The 15,470-nt window shown below is 37.2% G+C and overlaps 2 protein-coding genes across 3 annotated transcripts in view; one reads left to right on the forward strand and one right to left on the reverse strand.

Annotated features, from left to right (window-relative positions):
- Window positions 1–15,470, forward strand: part of LOC126769612 (uncharacterized) — a 553,155-nt gene that overhangs the window by 301,535 nt on the left and 236,150 nt on the right. The gene's annotated exons all lie outside the window — the stretch shown is intronic.
- Window positions 1–15,470, reverse strand: part of LOC126769644 (uncharacterized) — a 180,403-nt gene that overhangs the window by 163,480 nt on the left and 1,453 nt on the right. The window contains exon 1 of one of the 2 annotated variants that reach the window (XM_050488532.1): window positions 12,341–12,345. The exons of the other annotated variant lie outside the window; for it this stretch is intronic. The gene's annotated coding sequence lies outside the window, so the exon portion shown is untranslated. Of the gene's footprint in view, window positions 1–12,340; window positions 12,346–15,470 lie in introns of those variants that run through there. 2 annotated transcript variants of the gene reach the window in all.

Consider the following 15,470-nt stretch of genomic DNA (forward strand, 5'->3'; position numbering starts at 1 on the left):
AATTGTTATTAAATTAATCCACAAGTATCGGTTAATAATTGCGGTTAATTGAAAACAGCAAATGCGCGTTTTGCTTAACCACAAATCACTGTAATTAATATATAATAATTATTGTATTTATTGCAAAAGATTAATCCCGAATTTGTTACACAAACACACACACATGTATATGTATATATATATATATATATATGTTGTGTTATATATAAGCTTAAATTCGAAAACTCTGTTAATCGATTACACAGGATTATTAGCTATTTATGGCATTATATATATATGCTTCTATTTTTTATACAGTATAATAGAAAACGTAAAATTAAAAAAAAAACGTCTAAGAACGTTTCTGTTGTGTGGAATTATAATATTATAAAGTGACTGCCTCGTTGGTCTAGTGGCTTGATGTAAGGCTGCTGAACCGGAGGTCCTGGGTTCAATTCCCAGGTCGGGCCAATAAACAAAATATTGGGTTTTTCTGTCAGAAAATTCTCAATAGCAGCCTGGAGTTTGGAAGTTGGAAGTGTGTACACTCCCGTGCCTCGAAAAGCATGTAAAGTTGGTCCTGCGAATGAACTCATAGAATAGAAAGAATATAATAGAGAGTGCACCTGTGTTTGCGCACATACTTGTGCACTATAATATGTCCTGCGCAGTTGACTAATCTCTCTTGAGATTGGCCGCCGTAGCAGAAATCGGTCTGGAGGACTTATAATGTTACATAAAATAAGAATTTTTTATCTAATAACACATCTTACGAATAAAACTATCACCTCCAGTTCATTTCGCGAATTTGATGTTCTTTTATTGCGAAAAAAATATATCGTCAAGGAAAAAAGCATAAAACCATTGAGTTACTTTCGCCAGTTATTCTCAGGTTTGAGGAGTTGATAAAAAAAAAGTTTAATAAAAAGGGTCGTAAATACCAATGCAGTTGAAGCATACCGGTGGTGTGGCTTTGTGCAGGCCATTATTCATCAGATATTCTGCCGTTAAGCAGCAATACTTTGTATTGTTGCGTTCCGATTTGAAGGGTGAGTGAGCCAGTGTAACTACAGGCTCAATGGACATAACATATCGGTTCCCTAGGTTGGTCGCGCAATCGCAATGTAAGGAATGATCATTACTTCTTACATCGCCGATGTATATGCGGTGGCGGTGGTGGAGGTGGCGACCACTTACCATCAGGTGTCCCATTTGATCGTCTGCCTGCTTATAACATAAAAAACGGATAATATATAACTGATTTGATCCATTATAATATTATTTTTTACCTTCGCTCTATATAGCTTTGCATGTATAATTTCGTGTATTAAATATTTGGTTCTCAATTTACCCGTAATTATTTTACGTGGTTGGATAATTAAATATTTCACGTCTTTTGTTTGCTAAATTTTACGTGGATATTGTTATACAAGGAATGTTTTTGTTTATATATTTTCATTGAATTCAATTTAACTCTAGTTACGAAATAATATATATATTCTACATTCAAACCGTTTGCTCGTTAAATATATAAAAATATACATAATTAATAAAATAAAAGTCAAAAATTGCACAAATCTCCGCTATGTTACAGTTAGTTCAATAAAGGAATTAGTGTCCCACTATCTGCGATTCCACAGATGATGATCTTCCTACGGTGCGTAGGGCTGGTCGGCATCCGTCCGTTATATCACGCACGGTGTCAAGGTGGTGTCCCCTTTATATTAAACACTTGCATTATTGCGATTGAAAAATTAGTGGGCCAAGTCATTGCAAATTATCTCATGTGTCGTTAATTATGGCAATAAATATTTAATGTCATGTTCTAAGTATTAGAACAAACAATTACAAAATAATTGATGTTGGGCGATACTAATGATAATTAATCACTGACCGTTTTCTCTCTATTTACGTAATAAATTACCGTAGCAGCCTGTGAATGTCCCACTGCTGGGCTAAAGGCCTCCTCTCCTCTTTTTGAGGAGAAGGTTTGCTTATTCCACCACGCTGCTCCAATGCGGGTTGGTGGAATACACATGTGGCAGAATTTCAGAGAAATTAGACACATACAGGTTTCCTCACGATGTTTTCCTTCACCGTAAAGCACGAGATTAATTATAATCACAAATTAAGCACATGACAATTCAGTGGTGCTTGCCCGGGTTTGAACCCACGATCATCGGTTAAGATTCACATGTTCTTACCACTGGGCCATCTCGGCTAATAAATTACAATTAAAAATAAATATCATAATACATACAACCTATCGTTTTGTGAAAGTTGCATATTAATAAAACTAGTATTTTAATATTTTCAATCCGATATTTTATTTAAAAAAAAAACAACAGACAAACAAAAAATACCGCTCTATACAGTTAACATAATTTATTTTCTTCCTTATTATAAGCACATTAACATTATGACGTCACAAATATTCTCTCTCTTTCTAGTCTATTTACTTTTTGCTTAATTTGTTGTGTTATTTAAATATGACCGTCGATTTCTAATATTATTTTCAATAAATTCCCGATTAAATTAAAAAAATGTACTAACAGGATTTCTACCTGATATGTTTTTTCAACCATCTACGTTGATTACATTTCAAGTACGGTGTAGAGGATATCGTTGTCAGCAAAAAAGGTAAAAAACGTTATTTTCGAGAGTCTCTTTTTTTTATTGAATTATTGAAGGTAGCTCTTAGATATTGGCAGTTTATAAAACACTGATGCTGTCGGCCTGAACGATTTCAGTTACAGTGACCAATATGAAGGAAGACTAGCCTACTGCGCAGGACAAATTATAGTGCACAAATGTGTGCGCAAACACAGTTGCACTCTATAACTCTGACCGGAAAGAGTTCACGCGCCGGACCAACGACTTTACGTGATTGTCGAGGCACGGGAGTGTAAACACTGCTAAATAAGTTACGTTTAGTTAAGACTAACGAGACAATCGAAAAGTTAACACTAACCATTTCTTAAGCTTTGGGCCGCCACACTAAGGAACTACGAAGCTATGTCCAGTTCAAACATAATGATACATTATCACAAAGTATTGCTGTTTGGCGGTAGAATAAGTGGTGAATGGGCGGTATCTACTTTGATTGTATTCTAAAAATATATAGACTCTTGAAATACTTTGAAATGGTTTTAATGGAAATCAAGTAACACAGAAATTATTACTAATATTATTTTTAAATTGTCTATAAATGATGAGCTATAAAATATATATTGTGCATTAACGAAAGATTTATTAAAAATTTTACAACGCGCAAAGTAATGCGAATTTATGAACGTTGTAAAAAATAATAATAATTGGACATTAAAGGATGGCCAAGAAAAATAATCTATCAATAAATTCACATCTGTTGCAAGGTTAAATGAATAAGGTAATTTTGAAAGGGTCTGAACGAGGATGAGTGCATGCTAGATACGGTATCGATATTATTACGACGAGCCGGTTGGCGTGGTTGGTAGATACTTGCCTTTTCACGCCGAAGGTTGTGGGTTCGATTCCCGCCCAGGACAGACATTTGTGTGCATAAACATGTCTGTCTGGGTGTAATTTTCTATATAAGTATGTATTTACAAAAGAAAAGTAGTATATGTAATATCAGTTGTCTGGTTTCCATAGCACAAGCTTTGTACAAGCTTAATTTGGGATCAGATGGCCGTGTGTGAAAAATGTCCCAGGATATTATTGTTATTATTATTATTATACTAGCTAACTAAATTATAAGTCTGCAGATATCGAGGTCTTGAGTTTGATTCCCGGGTCCAACCGGTAATAAGTCATTGGGTTATCCTGTCAAGAAATTCTCATAAACGGTGTGCGTGAGATCGGTACATGAGCTCACATATTTACATATTAATTCCCGTGAGTTGACACTCACACCATTTTTTAAATATTCCAGTCAAAATAATAATATATTGCCAATTAAATTTTTATTTTTTATATAAAATAGGTAGTCGGATTGTCAAATGTGCCAACTGATGGTATACACCTTAAAGTAATACAAATAAAAATTAAAAATAGCTGCTATACAAATCGAGACCGATGGCCGCGTAGAATGATGGCAATAAATTTTTAATTGTTTTTACTCTACTTATTTAAAATTACTTTTATGATATAATTATAGTAGTAGTAACAGCCTGTAAATGTCCCACTGCTGGGCTAAGGCCTCCTCTCCCTTTTGAGGAGAAGGTTTGGAGCTTATTCCACCACGCTGCTCCAATGCGGGTTGGTGGAATACACATGTGGCAGAATTTCGATGAAATTAGACACATGCAGGTTTCCTCGCGATGTTTTCCTTCACCGAAAAGCACGAGATGAATTATAAACAGAAATTAAGCACATGAAAATTCAGAGGTGCTTGCCCGGGTTCGAACCCACGTTTATCGGTTAAGATTCACGCGTTCTTATCACTGGGCCATCTCGACTTCTATTTTAAATTTAATTATAATGAAAAGACAAATCTATTTAATTTATATCAATGTGTATCTGCAGCCGAAGGTTTATTGAACCAGCATCTGGCGCTGTTAGCATAACTAATGTTCTTTTCCGATCACTTAAAATATCATCTTTTATATCACAATTTCATAACTTATAGTGACTTATATTAGCAAAGAGAAGTACTTTAACGGCTTTATTCGTTAAAGCTTATTTAATGTCTTATTACTTAATTGTATCATTTTAATACAAAAATATATATGTTAGTTAAAATTTATAATTAACTTTTTGAATAAATCTATATAATTTGTAAAGTTCTCTCATTTAGCGTTATTCACATATTATGGTTATTATGAATTCTTAGAATTTGTTTTACAAAATGCAAATATCTCTATTTAAACTAATATGTAAAATTTCAATTTCAACTCTTTATAAAAACTTACTATTTTTGTATATAGAAATGTATGTTGGTTTATCTGTTTGAGATTATTTGACTTCAGCACTGATCGAGCGTAATTATATAGTAATGTATTTGGCGTAATAAATGCTATTTTTGTTATAAAAAGTTTTTAATTTTTATACTTACAACTTTGTACCTGGTCACTAGATGGAGCTGTAGCAAAACAACCTTCTTCGGATATTTGGAAGCAGAGAACTCATCTAAGTGGTGGTTTATGTATGTGGTCACAGATCATATATTTTATGTATCTAAGAAGAGTTATTCATTCTACATAGTGCCTGGACAGTGATGCACTAAGATGTAATCTCTTGTGCCTGTAGTTAAATTGTTTGGCTCATTACTAGCTCATCCTTCAAACCAGAAAACAACAAAAACAACAATAGTTGTTTGGTGGTAGAATAGTTAAAATAGTATCGATCAAAACTCTATGCTCTATAAAAGGTAATAATTATAATTTAATAATTAATAATAATTCGAAATAGTTTTAAACACTTCCTTTTTTATATTATAAGAAATTTCGTTGTTTAATATCTTTACGTTGTAATAACAGGTATATATAATAATAAATCTTCTAGTTGAGTGATAAGACCGCCCTTTGCATGCATCATATCACTGTCCGAAATTATGTTTATATAGCATGAGTATTCTTAAGCTTTTGTTCTTCTTGTTCTTTTTTACTTATATTTGTCTTTTTTTTCCTTGTGAGTGTGCAATAAAGTTATTTATTATTATTATTATAACTCTTCATAAACTATCTATACGTAGTTATGTTAGCTCAAAGCATGAAGACAATAGAAGTAAATGCTTAATCAGCGGAATGTAAGTCTTTGTGTCATTCGATGCTTTGGGATCGTATGTATTGGGAAACGATTTGTAAAAAAAGGAAGAACATTTGACTAGAGCATAAGCCTCTTTTCGGTTGTGTCATTTGAATTATAATTAAATATTTTAAAATTCAAATATTATATATTTTTTTTAAAAAACTCTGTCTGTAAACTTGTCTACGTTATAAACTATTTATGTCCATAAACATTTTTTTGCATCAATATCTCAATATAAGTCACAAAACAGAACGTTCACGTTATAACAAAATGAGGCCTCGTGAGATATAGCCTTATTATTCAGAACAGTCGCCTTGTAACGACAAGCTGCTTGTAAATTGTATGTTTTCTTCTCGTTCTCTTGCTTTTATAGAGCGCCGTATGAAGTTACGGTTCCGTATATTTAAATAAGTATTTTTAAAGGGCTGTTATATCCGCGACATCGTTCACGTGATCTTGAATATGTAAATTTAGTTTCCTTTATTTTTGTTATTCCCTCTAAACTTTTCCAGGATAAATTTTACACACTTATAACTAGCTTATACCTGCTGCTGGATGTTTGATTGCGATATATTTTTACTTCGTTTCTTATGGACCTGATTGTAAAACTCTAAAAATAAGTCTAATTTGACAACAATAAACATTGTGGATACGTGGAAGATAAGCTGCAGTTGCTTATTTTTTTGAAATTGGCCACTGAATGGTCAGTGGTCACCGCTACCTATGTACATTGGCACTATAAGAAATATTAATCACCCTAATATCGCAAATGCGCCACCACTCTTGCGAACTAAGATGTTATGTCCCTTACACCTGTCGTAACACTGGGTTCATGAAAAAAATAATCAGCAAATGGTGTCTGGCTATTAATCATATATATCATTTGACATATATTCTTACTAATATTATAAATGCGTAAAGCCGAGATGGCCCAGTGGTAAGAATGCGTGAATCTTAACCGATGATCGTGGGTTCAAACCCGGGCAAGCACCACTGAATTTTCATGTGCTTAATTTGTGATTATAATTCATCTCGTGCTTTACGGTGAAGGTAAACATCGCGAGGAAACCTGCATGTGTCTAATTTCACTGAAATTCTGCCACATATGAATTCTACCAACCCGCATTGGAGCAGCGTGGTGGAATAAGCTTCAAACCTTCTCCTCAAAAAGAGGAGAGGAGGCCTTTAGCCCAACAGTGGGAAATTCACAGGCTGTTACGGTTACGGTAAGTACGTTTGTATATTACGCTCTCACGTTTTAGCTACTCAACCTCATTATGAAATTTTGCTTACACGTTGTCAGAGCGACATAAATTCACATACGGTATCTAATACCACCCCCCATCACCCGTGGGCAGAACGTTCGGAAACTAGTTATTTAATAAATTTACATTATTTATAAAAATATAAGATAAATATAAGATACAAAAACGAATAGTATGCAAATCAAAGTATGACATATAATAAGTTTACGGATCTCTGAAATGTTTGTTGGAGTTATTGCCTAGTTATTGAGTTGGGAATAGGTATAACTTTAACTAGATTCGTCACCTACGCTACGTCGGTCTGTCACGAAGATCATACAATTTTGACAATATCAAAAAAATATTAGTGTTTTAACCAACAACCTGAAATGATGATAATTTGTTACCGATTTTGAAATAGCAAGAAATATATATATATTTTTTTATAGAATAGGAAGGCGGACGAGCATATGGGCCTTAGACGTTGGCATTGTAAGAAATGTCAACCATCGCTTACATAGCCAATGCACCACCAACCTCGGGAACTAAGGTGTTATGTCTCTTGTGCCTGTAATAACACTGGCTCACTCACACTTCAAACCGGAACACAACAATATCAAGTATTGCTTTTTTGAGGTAGAATATCTGATGAGTGGGTGGTACCTACCCAGACGAGCTTGCATAAAACCCTACCACCAGTAAATATATAATATAATAATAATATAGTATGCACCACAGAATAGCGAATAAAATATTATTTAATTTAAATATATTGTTGTAAATAAACGCAGCCAAGAAAACTCCAATTTATAAGGCTCTATAGCTTATTAATCACTTAAGAAAAGTGGAAGCAAATATGTCCAATAATAGTTCATATATTTATTAGTGAAATTTTAGAAATGATGTTTTGTTGCTGAAAATATTCATAAATGAATTAATTACAACATAATTCCTACCTATTGAAGAATTAAGTGGCGATGTAATCCGGTTAAAACCGGTTACTAATTTAAACAGGAAGCATTTGCGTTACCCTCTGAAACGTCATGACAAAACAGATTCATTGGATTGGAATAATTTTCCTACTTAAATTTGACATCTGAGACAACACTTAAATACCAACAAGTTATACTTAGGTACCAGGGTATACGTTTTTTTATATATTATTATAATTTATGCCAAAAAATCTAACGCAAACATAGTAGGTCATATATATTATGATCACAGTTCACAAAAGAGAAGCTACAAAAGTTAGCCACAAAGAAAAATAGAAAGTATGGAAGGAGATTAAAAAAAAATCACACTTCTGGTGACTTAAGCGCTGGTGCTTACCTGGCTCAAAGACTGAGCTTAGTAATTCGCAGATGTAATGCCGCTAACGTGGCGTATTCAATAGTACCAGAGGCGAATCATTTGAACGGCGTGTATTTACTATTCTTTGTAGATTATTTCGGTTTAGTTCGTCAATTTTATTTTTATTTTCGTCTTTTTTAAATTTCTATTATAATATAACAAAAATATGCGAAATCTGACAAAAAAAAATTAACGATTACTGTAAATGAGCTTATAACACTTATCGAATGTTCATAGCGACTGGTGTATCGCAAACCACGACGGATAGATACGAGACGGGTAACAAAAGCGACCGTCAGCCGATTACAACGGCTTAAGCCTCCTTGGTGTCTACGTTATTGTGATGTAGTATGCTTTTTATAATATATTATAAATAAATACTTATGTGAATATACACAAAACCATAAACTAATACAAATATATTATGTTAGAAACCCAAGGTTCATTACTTACGCGCTAGACATGCCACAAATATATAAATATGTATATATATATTAAAATAACTTCACGTAAAAAAAAATCTTTAAAGCAACATAAAGAGACAAAAGTTTAAAAATTAACAATGAATTTTTCCCCGTGCGTTCTGTCTGAGAGGCCTTTAAGGGGACAGCCTAGGACCCTTCATCCTATTGTAGTGCCGTCTTTACTAGGTACTATGTAGTGCCTTAGGTACAGCCACAGCTCTTGTAGCTGGCCTCCTTCAATTCAAGGATTAGCTATGGTTTCCATGGCTTTATATGCTTTTATGTGGTTCTATGTAGAGTGAATATAACTTTTGTAATATTTTATCAAGATATATATATATATATATATATATATATATATATTTATATTTATGTTGTAAATGGTCATCTTCGTCTAAATAGATTAATTAGAGTTTGAGTATACAATGAAAAGGAAGAACAGTCAAAATACGTTAAAATATAAATTAAATGACTAAATCCTTTCGACGTATTAAGTCTTCCTTTTTCGAATCGAACACAGACGCGCAAATCGGCAAAAAGATTACAACGTAATTGAGCAGTAAGACGCATGACGTCGAGTATTTAATATAAATCGGATTTATGAGGTATAAGAGTGAGTCCACAAGACATTGTTTTGCACATCTTTTGATGATATTTGTGCGGCTTGGGAGTAAAACGACTCGTCAGCAAATATCATGAAGCTCTGGATTTATAGTGTAGACAGGGTTCCTACGCCATTGTTGTGTACGTCTTTTGATGAAATTTGCACGGTTTGGGAGAAGGACTGACACGTATGCCGTAACGGCGAACGGCATAACGCATTGGATTTTTTTTATAGAATAGGAAGGCGGACGTGTATATAGGCCACTTGATGGTACGTGGTCACCAACGCCCATAGACATTGGCATTGTAAGGAATGTTAACCATCGCTTACATCACCAATGCGCCACCAAACTTATGAACTAAGATGTTATGTCCCTTGTGCCTATAATTACATTGGCTCACTAACCCTTCAAACCGGAACACAGCAATACCAAGTACTGCTGTTTTGCGGTAGAATATCTGATGAGTGGGTGGTACATACCCGGACAAGCTTGCTCAAAGCTCTACCACCAGTATTAGAAAGTATTGCATAAAGTTCACACTGCAGTGTTATGCACGTTTTTTTTCTGGCGTTTTTGCTGTTATGCTCCGTCTCCGTTACCACTATCGACTCTCCTTTGTTTACGTGTCACATATCACAATCATTATGTACTTGTATATATTGTTGCTTCATATTATAGTAATAACAAAAACATTAACAAGAATCTGTCTTTATTTATTTAATACCATTTTTTTTATTTAGGTTATCCATAACAATCAATTTCGATATTTCACATCTGCCAAGCGTCCCGTAACGGATACATTTTTGCAATATAAATCTTATCGAATAAATAGTGGCACACACATTGTGTATAGACTCGTTCACAGTCTATTTGTACTGCAAAAAACGTTCAATGAACGTTTGTCGAATACAAACCGGACTTGTCAAGCAAACCAAATAAAGTTTTAACGTATTGGGTTTGTAGTAAAACTTATTATTACTTCACAAACGTTGACATTGTTCGTATTTTAAACGAATGAAAATGTGAAATACTAACGTACAACTGTTTCTAAGCTTAATACCATATACGGTATAAACGTGTTGTATTATCGTGTGTACCTAGCCTTACGCACTTTTTCCGACACGCATTCATAAATTTGAAAAACCTGACTACAAAATAATTCTTATGATATATAATTTCGATTCGAAATGTGAATTTTAGCCTTCTTAAGAAGAACCGGCAAAAAGTGATCGGATACTCTTTAATATAAATATATTAAAGAGTAAAATAAATATATTTCATTAAATAATAAATATATTTCATTAAATAATGAAATATATTTATTTAACGGATTTTTAATTACTTTTTTAAGTTAAGATCAAAATCTTTGTTCAATATAATTATGGAGAAGCGTTACACTTGATTTGTCATAAACCACCGGTTCTGAAATTAATATCTCAGACCTGAGAAGAACCGGCGATAGGAAGTCACTTCTGCCCGCGGCTTTGCCGGCGTGTTTTTTTTTTATATATGCCCCGGGATGGCAAATGACTCTACTCCACCTGATGGTAAGTGGTAGTAGAGTCCAAACGCGACGACGGCCAGTACAGTCGGGAAGAATGTTCTGTACTAGCCGTCCCCGCCTTGCTGGCCCGCAAGATGCCTCTTCACGCCTCGTTTGAAGGAACCCGGGTTGTAAAAGGAGGGGAACACGTGAGCTGGTAAGGAATTCCATTTTTTGGTAGTGCGACAAAGAAAGGAGTTGCCAAATTTCTTTGTGTGTGAGGGAAAGTGAGCAGGTATTAGGTGTGTCCTTCAATATTCCCCTGATAATGTGTATGTAAAAATACATGATGGTCGGTTGACAGTTACGACATGAAATGGGAACAAACGAACGAACAAGCGAACTCACTTTCTCGTTAATAGTCTTAGTAATTTACCATTTACTTTACAAACATTTACCATCCGGTGGCCCATATGCTCATCCGCCTTCCTATTCTATATAAAAAAAAATGCATTGTACTGTTTTACTGAAAAAAGTACCAATTTCATATTTGATATTTTTACTAACCATCTTCTAAGTATAGAGATTAAAGCGTCTCATATATTAATGTTTTAATTGCAAAAATCCTCAAATGCACAAATGTTAATTAGGGTCCTTTTGACATGTGAAGTACTTTGAATTTAAATATGGTGTAACGTTTTTGTTTTTACTATTTCGGTCATCCCAGTGTAGATGGATCCTAAGAGGATTAAAGAACGTCCGTACATTGGTAATGCTCTATATGGCTACGAAATTATAAAACTTCATAACAGCCAACATTCTGACATGAACTTATTTTATTAGTAAGACACGTTTAATATTTGAGTAAAGTATATAGGTTATGCATTAGTTTTTACAAAATTATGTTAAGCTTCAGACATAGGAAGGAAGGAAGGAATAAAAAGTTGGTTATTACTGGTGTGGCGTCCACCACATGTGCATCCTACTAACATACATACTTACGCACATATTATAAACATACATCCAAACAGACATACTACACAACACATTCCAACTCAACATAGAATATTGGATTGAATTGACCACTGTGTACGTTCGATCGTCCGTTGTGTCAACGGACGATCGAACGTACACAGTGGACAACCGCATTGTTTATCTCCGTTGTGACGTCGTCCTTTGTTCTATGTTGAGGCCCCGCCTACCGGTGCAAGCGCATTGGAGCGACGGATTTTTTATATTGGCTACGAATGATCCTACCAACGTTTACGACTTACGCATTATTCATTATTCTACCACCGTCATAACCGTTACTTGCGCTTAAAAATAATTCGCTTTGTGTTTAAGTATTGTGTTCGTGTTTATGTGTACATATGTGATCTTCTATGCCTGTATAACGTTATTTCTTCTGTGTGCATATATTGTGTGTATAACGTGTGTATAATATACACGTTTATGGACCATCTGCGTGAGTTTCATTTCTTATTATAATATTCTCACAGACCCTGACACACGCATCACTTACCCATAACTGGTGACCCCGAGTTGTAATTTTTAAAGAACACCATGAGCGAAAGCAGCGATTCTGCTAAGTCATGCACTTCACAAAATGGCGGTCATAACGTGACCAAGCGAAAACCACGCCCTATGCAGCGCGTTAGTACTGACGGCGAACGCTCTGGAACTTTTAACGCCGGTCTTCGACTACCATCTTTTTACCCTGATGACCCGGAAGTCTGGTTCGCACAAGTCGAGGCTCTATTCGCGAACGCCGGAATTACTGGTGACTCCACCAAGTTCAATTACATCATCGGCAACCTCGACCACCAATATTCGCGCGAGGTCAAGGATATTTTACTGGCTCCACCTGCTGCTGATAAATACAATAAATTAAAAACCGAGCTAATCAAGCGACTTTCGGCTTCTCAAGAGCGTAAGGTGAAACAGCTTCTCATACATGAAGACCTTGGAGATAGAAAGCCATCCCAATTCCTGCGTCATCTCCAGAACCTCGCGGGCCAGAACGTGCCTGAGGACTTTCTCCGTACCATCTGGTGCAGTCGCCTGCCCGGAAACATCCAGACCCTTCTCGCATCACAACCTCATAGCTCACTGGAGACCCTTGCAGACTTGGCCGACAGGGTGCAAGATATAGCATCCCCACCGCACCACATTGCTGCGACATCTGCGCATGGACCCAGTTTACAGTCCATGGCTGGTGAGATCGCCGAATTGCGGAGAATGGTTAAGGATCTGACCCTCGAGCTTGGCAGACGACCCCGCTCGAGGACTCGACATCAGCGCCGTGACAGAAGTGGATCATCCAGACGTTCCGAGTCCAGCTATCGGAAGTATCCGATATGCTGGTATCACCAACGGCTTAGGGACGGCGCAACGAAGTGCATAAAGCCGTGTGACTTTTCGAAGGCGGGAAACTCTCAAAGCAGTCGGTAATGACGACTACCGACTGCTCCAACCCAACACCAGGTCGTCTATTCGTCACTGACCGCCGGACCAAGAACGAGTTCCTTATCGACACGGGCAGTGACCTGTGCGTATTTCCTCGGGCCCTACACAACCAGTGCAAGCAGACTGGCTATCAACTGTCGGCGGCTAACGGCAGTGTCATCAACACGTATGGTTTTGTTAATTTTAATTTAGATCTAGGCTTACGCAGGGATTTTCCTTGGCGCTTTATTGTTGCGGATGTAACCAAAGCTATCATAGGTGTAGACTTTCTTTGTAAATACAATTTATCTGTAGACGTAAAAAATAAGCGCCTAATAGACAATATCACCTCACTTACTTCAATTGCTGAGCTTTACTACAATAAAGATACTTGCAATGCTTTTTCTGTAAAGGTCTTGACTGGTGAATCTCGATACCATTCTATTCTGTCGCAATACCAAAGATTAATCCGACCATCCGGTATACCTTGCACACCTAGGCATAACACCGTACACCATATACGCACCACACCTGGACCTCCCATAGCTTGCACTCCCCGCAGGTTAGCTCCCGATAAGCTCACCATAGCTAAGCGCGAATTCGAGATTATGCTGAGCAACGGCACTGCACGTCCTTCAGACAGTCCATGGTCGTCGCCATTACATTTAGCTCCGAAGAAGGACAACGGATGGCGACCTTGCGGGGACTACCGCAAGCTCAACGCGAGGACAATTCCGGACATGTACCCCATCCGACATATCCACGATTTCGCGCATAATATATCAGGTTGTACAATTTTTTCTACAATCGACTTGGTTAAAGCTTACAACCAAGTGCCGGTTAGTGAAGATGACATCCCAAAAACTGCCATTACAACCCCGTTTGGTTTGTTCGAGTTCCCATTCATGACCTTTGGTCTCAGGAACGCAGGCCAAACGTTTCAAAGGTTGGTTGACGAGATGACTCGCGGGTTAGATTTTGTTTACCCTTACCTGGATGACTTCCTGGTTTTCTCCAAAAGTCAGGCCGAACACGAGAAGTATCTGCATCAACTGTTCGGGAGAATGCGAGACTACGGCATGCTGGTCAACTCGGCCAAGTGTGTCTTCGGTGCCGAGGAGGTAACGTTTTTAGGTTACAGAATTTCGGCAGCTGGTACCAAGCCCTTAGACTCTAAGGTAGACGCCATCAAGCAATTCCCAGTACCTAAAACCGTCCAACAGCTGAGACGTTACCTAGGTATGTTGAATTTTTACAGGCGATTTATACCTCAGGCGGCTAAAATCCAACAGCCCCTCCACGCCTTACTCACTGGTTCAGTGAAGGGCTCCCACCCAGTCCATATATCTGGCGAAGCCCTCGCAGCATTTAACCAGAGTAAGGAGAGTCTTTGTGATGCCACTTTACTTGCACACCCAGATATCCAGGCCAAACTAGCTCTCGTCACAGATGCGTCTGACAAGGCTATGGGGGCAGTCTTGCAGCAACACAAAGATGGGATTTGGCAACCGCTAGCATTTTTCTCACGGAAACTGAGTCCGGCACAGCAAAAGTATTCCCCGTATGATCGCGAGCTTCTTGCTATCTACGAGGGAATCAAACACTTTCGCCACATGCTAGAGGCGCGACATTTCACAGTCTATACTGACCACAAGCCATTGCTTTACGCCTTCCACGAGAGGAAAAGTAGCAGCTCCCCTCGTCAGTATAGACACCTGGATTTCATAGCGCAGTTCACCACAGACATTCAGCATATATCTGGCAAAGATAATGTTGTTGCTGATGCCTTGTCCCGGGTGGACGCACTACAGAGCCCTGTCGCCATTGAAACACTCGCCAAATCCCAAATCAACGACCCTGAATTAACACTTCTACTCGGTGGTGAATCTTCACTCCGCCTCGAGAAGAAGACAATTGACGGTAGCCTAATGTCACTATACTGTGACGTAAGCACCCCTACGCCGAGACCATTCGTGACTAAATCACTTAGGCGTCAAGTCTTCGACAGTCTGCACTGCCTTAGTCACCCTGGTGCTAATGCGACTGCCAAACTTGTATCGCAGCGATACGTGTGGCCAGGTGTGCGGAAAGACTGCCGCGAATGGTCACGGAAGTGCCTGGATTGCCAACGTGCCAAGGTCACAAGACATGTGACAGCACCATTAGGCAC

This window comes from Nymphalis io, chromosome 7, assembly GCF_905147045.1.
Source record: "Nymphalis io chromosome 7, ilAglIoxx1.1, whole genome shotgun sequence".
Classification (NCBI taxonomy): Eukaryota; Metazoa; Arthropoda; class Insecta; order Lepidoptera; family Nymphalidae; genus Nymphalis; species Nymphalis io.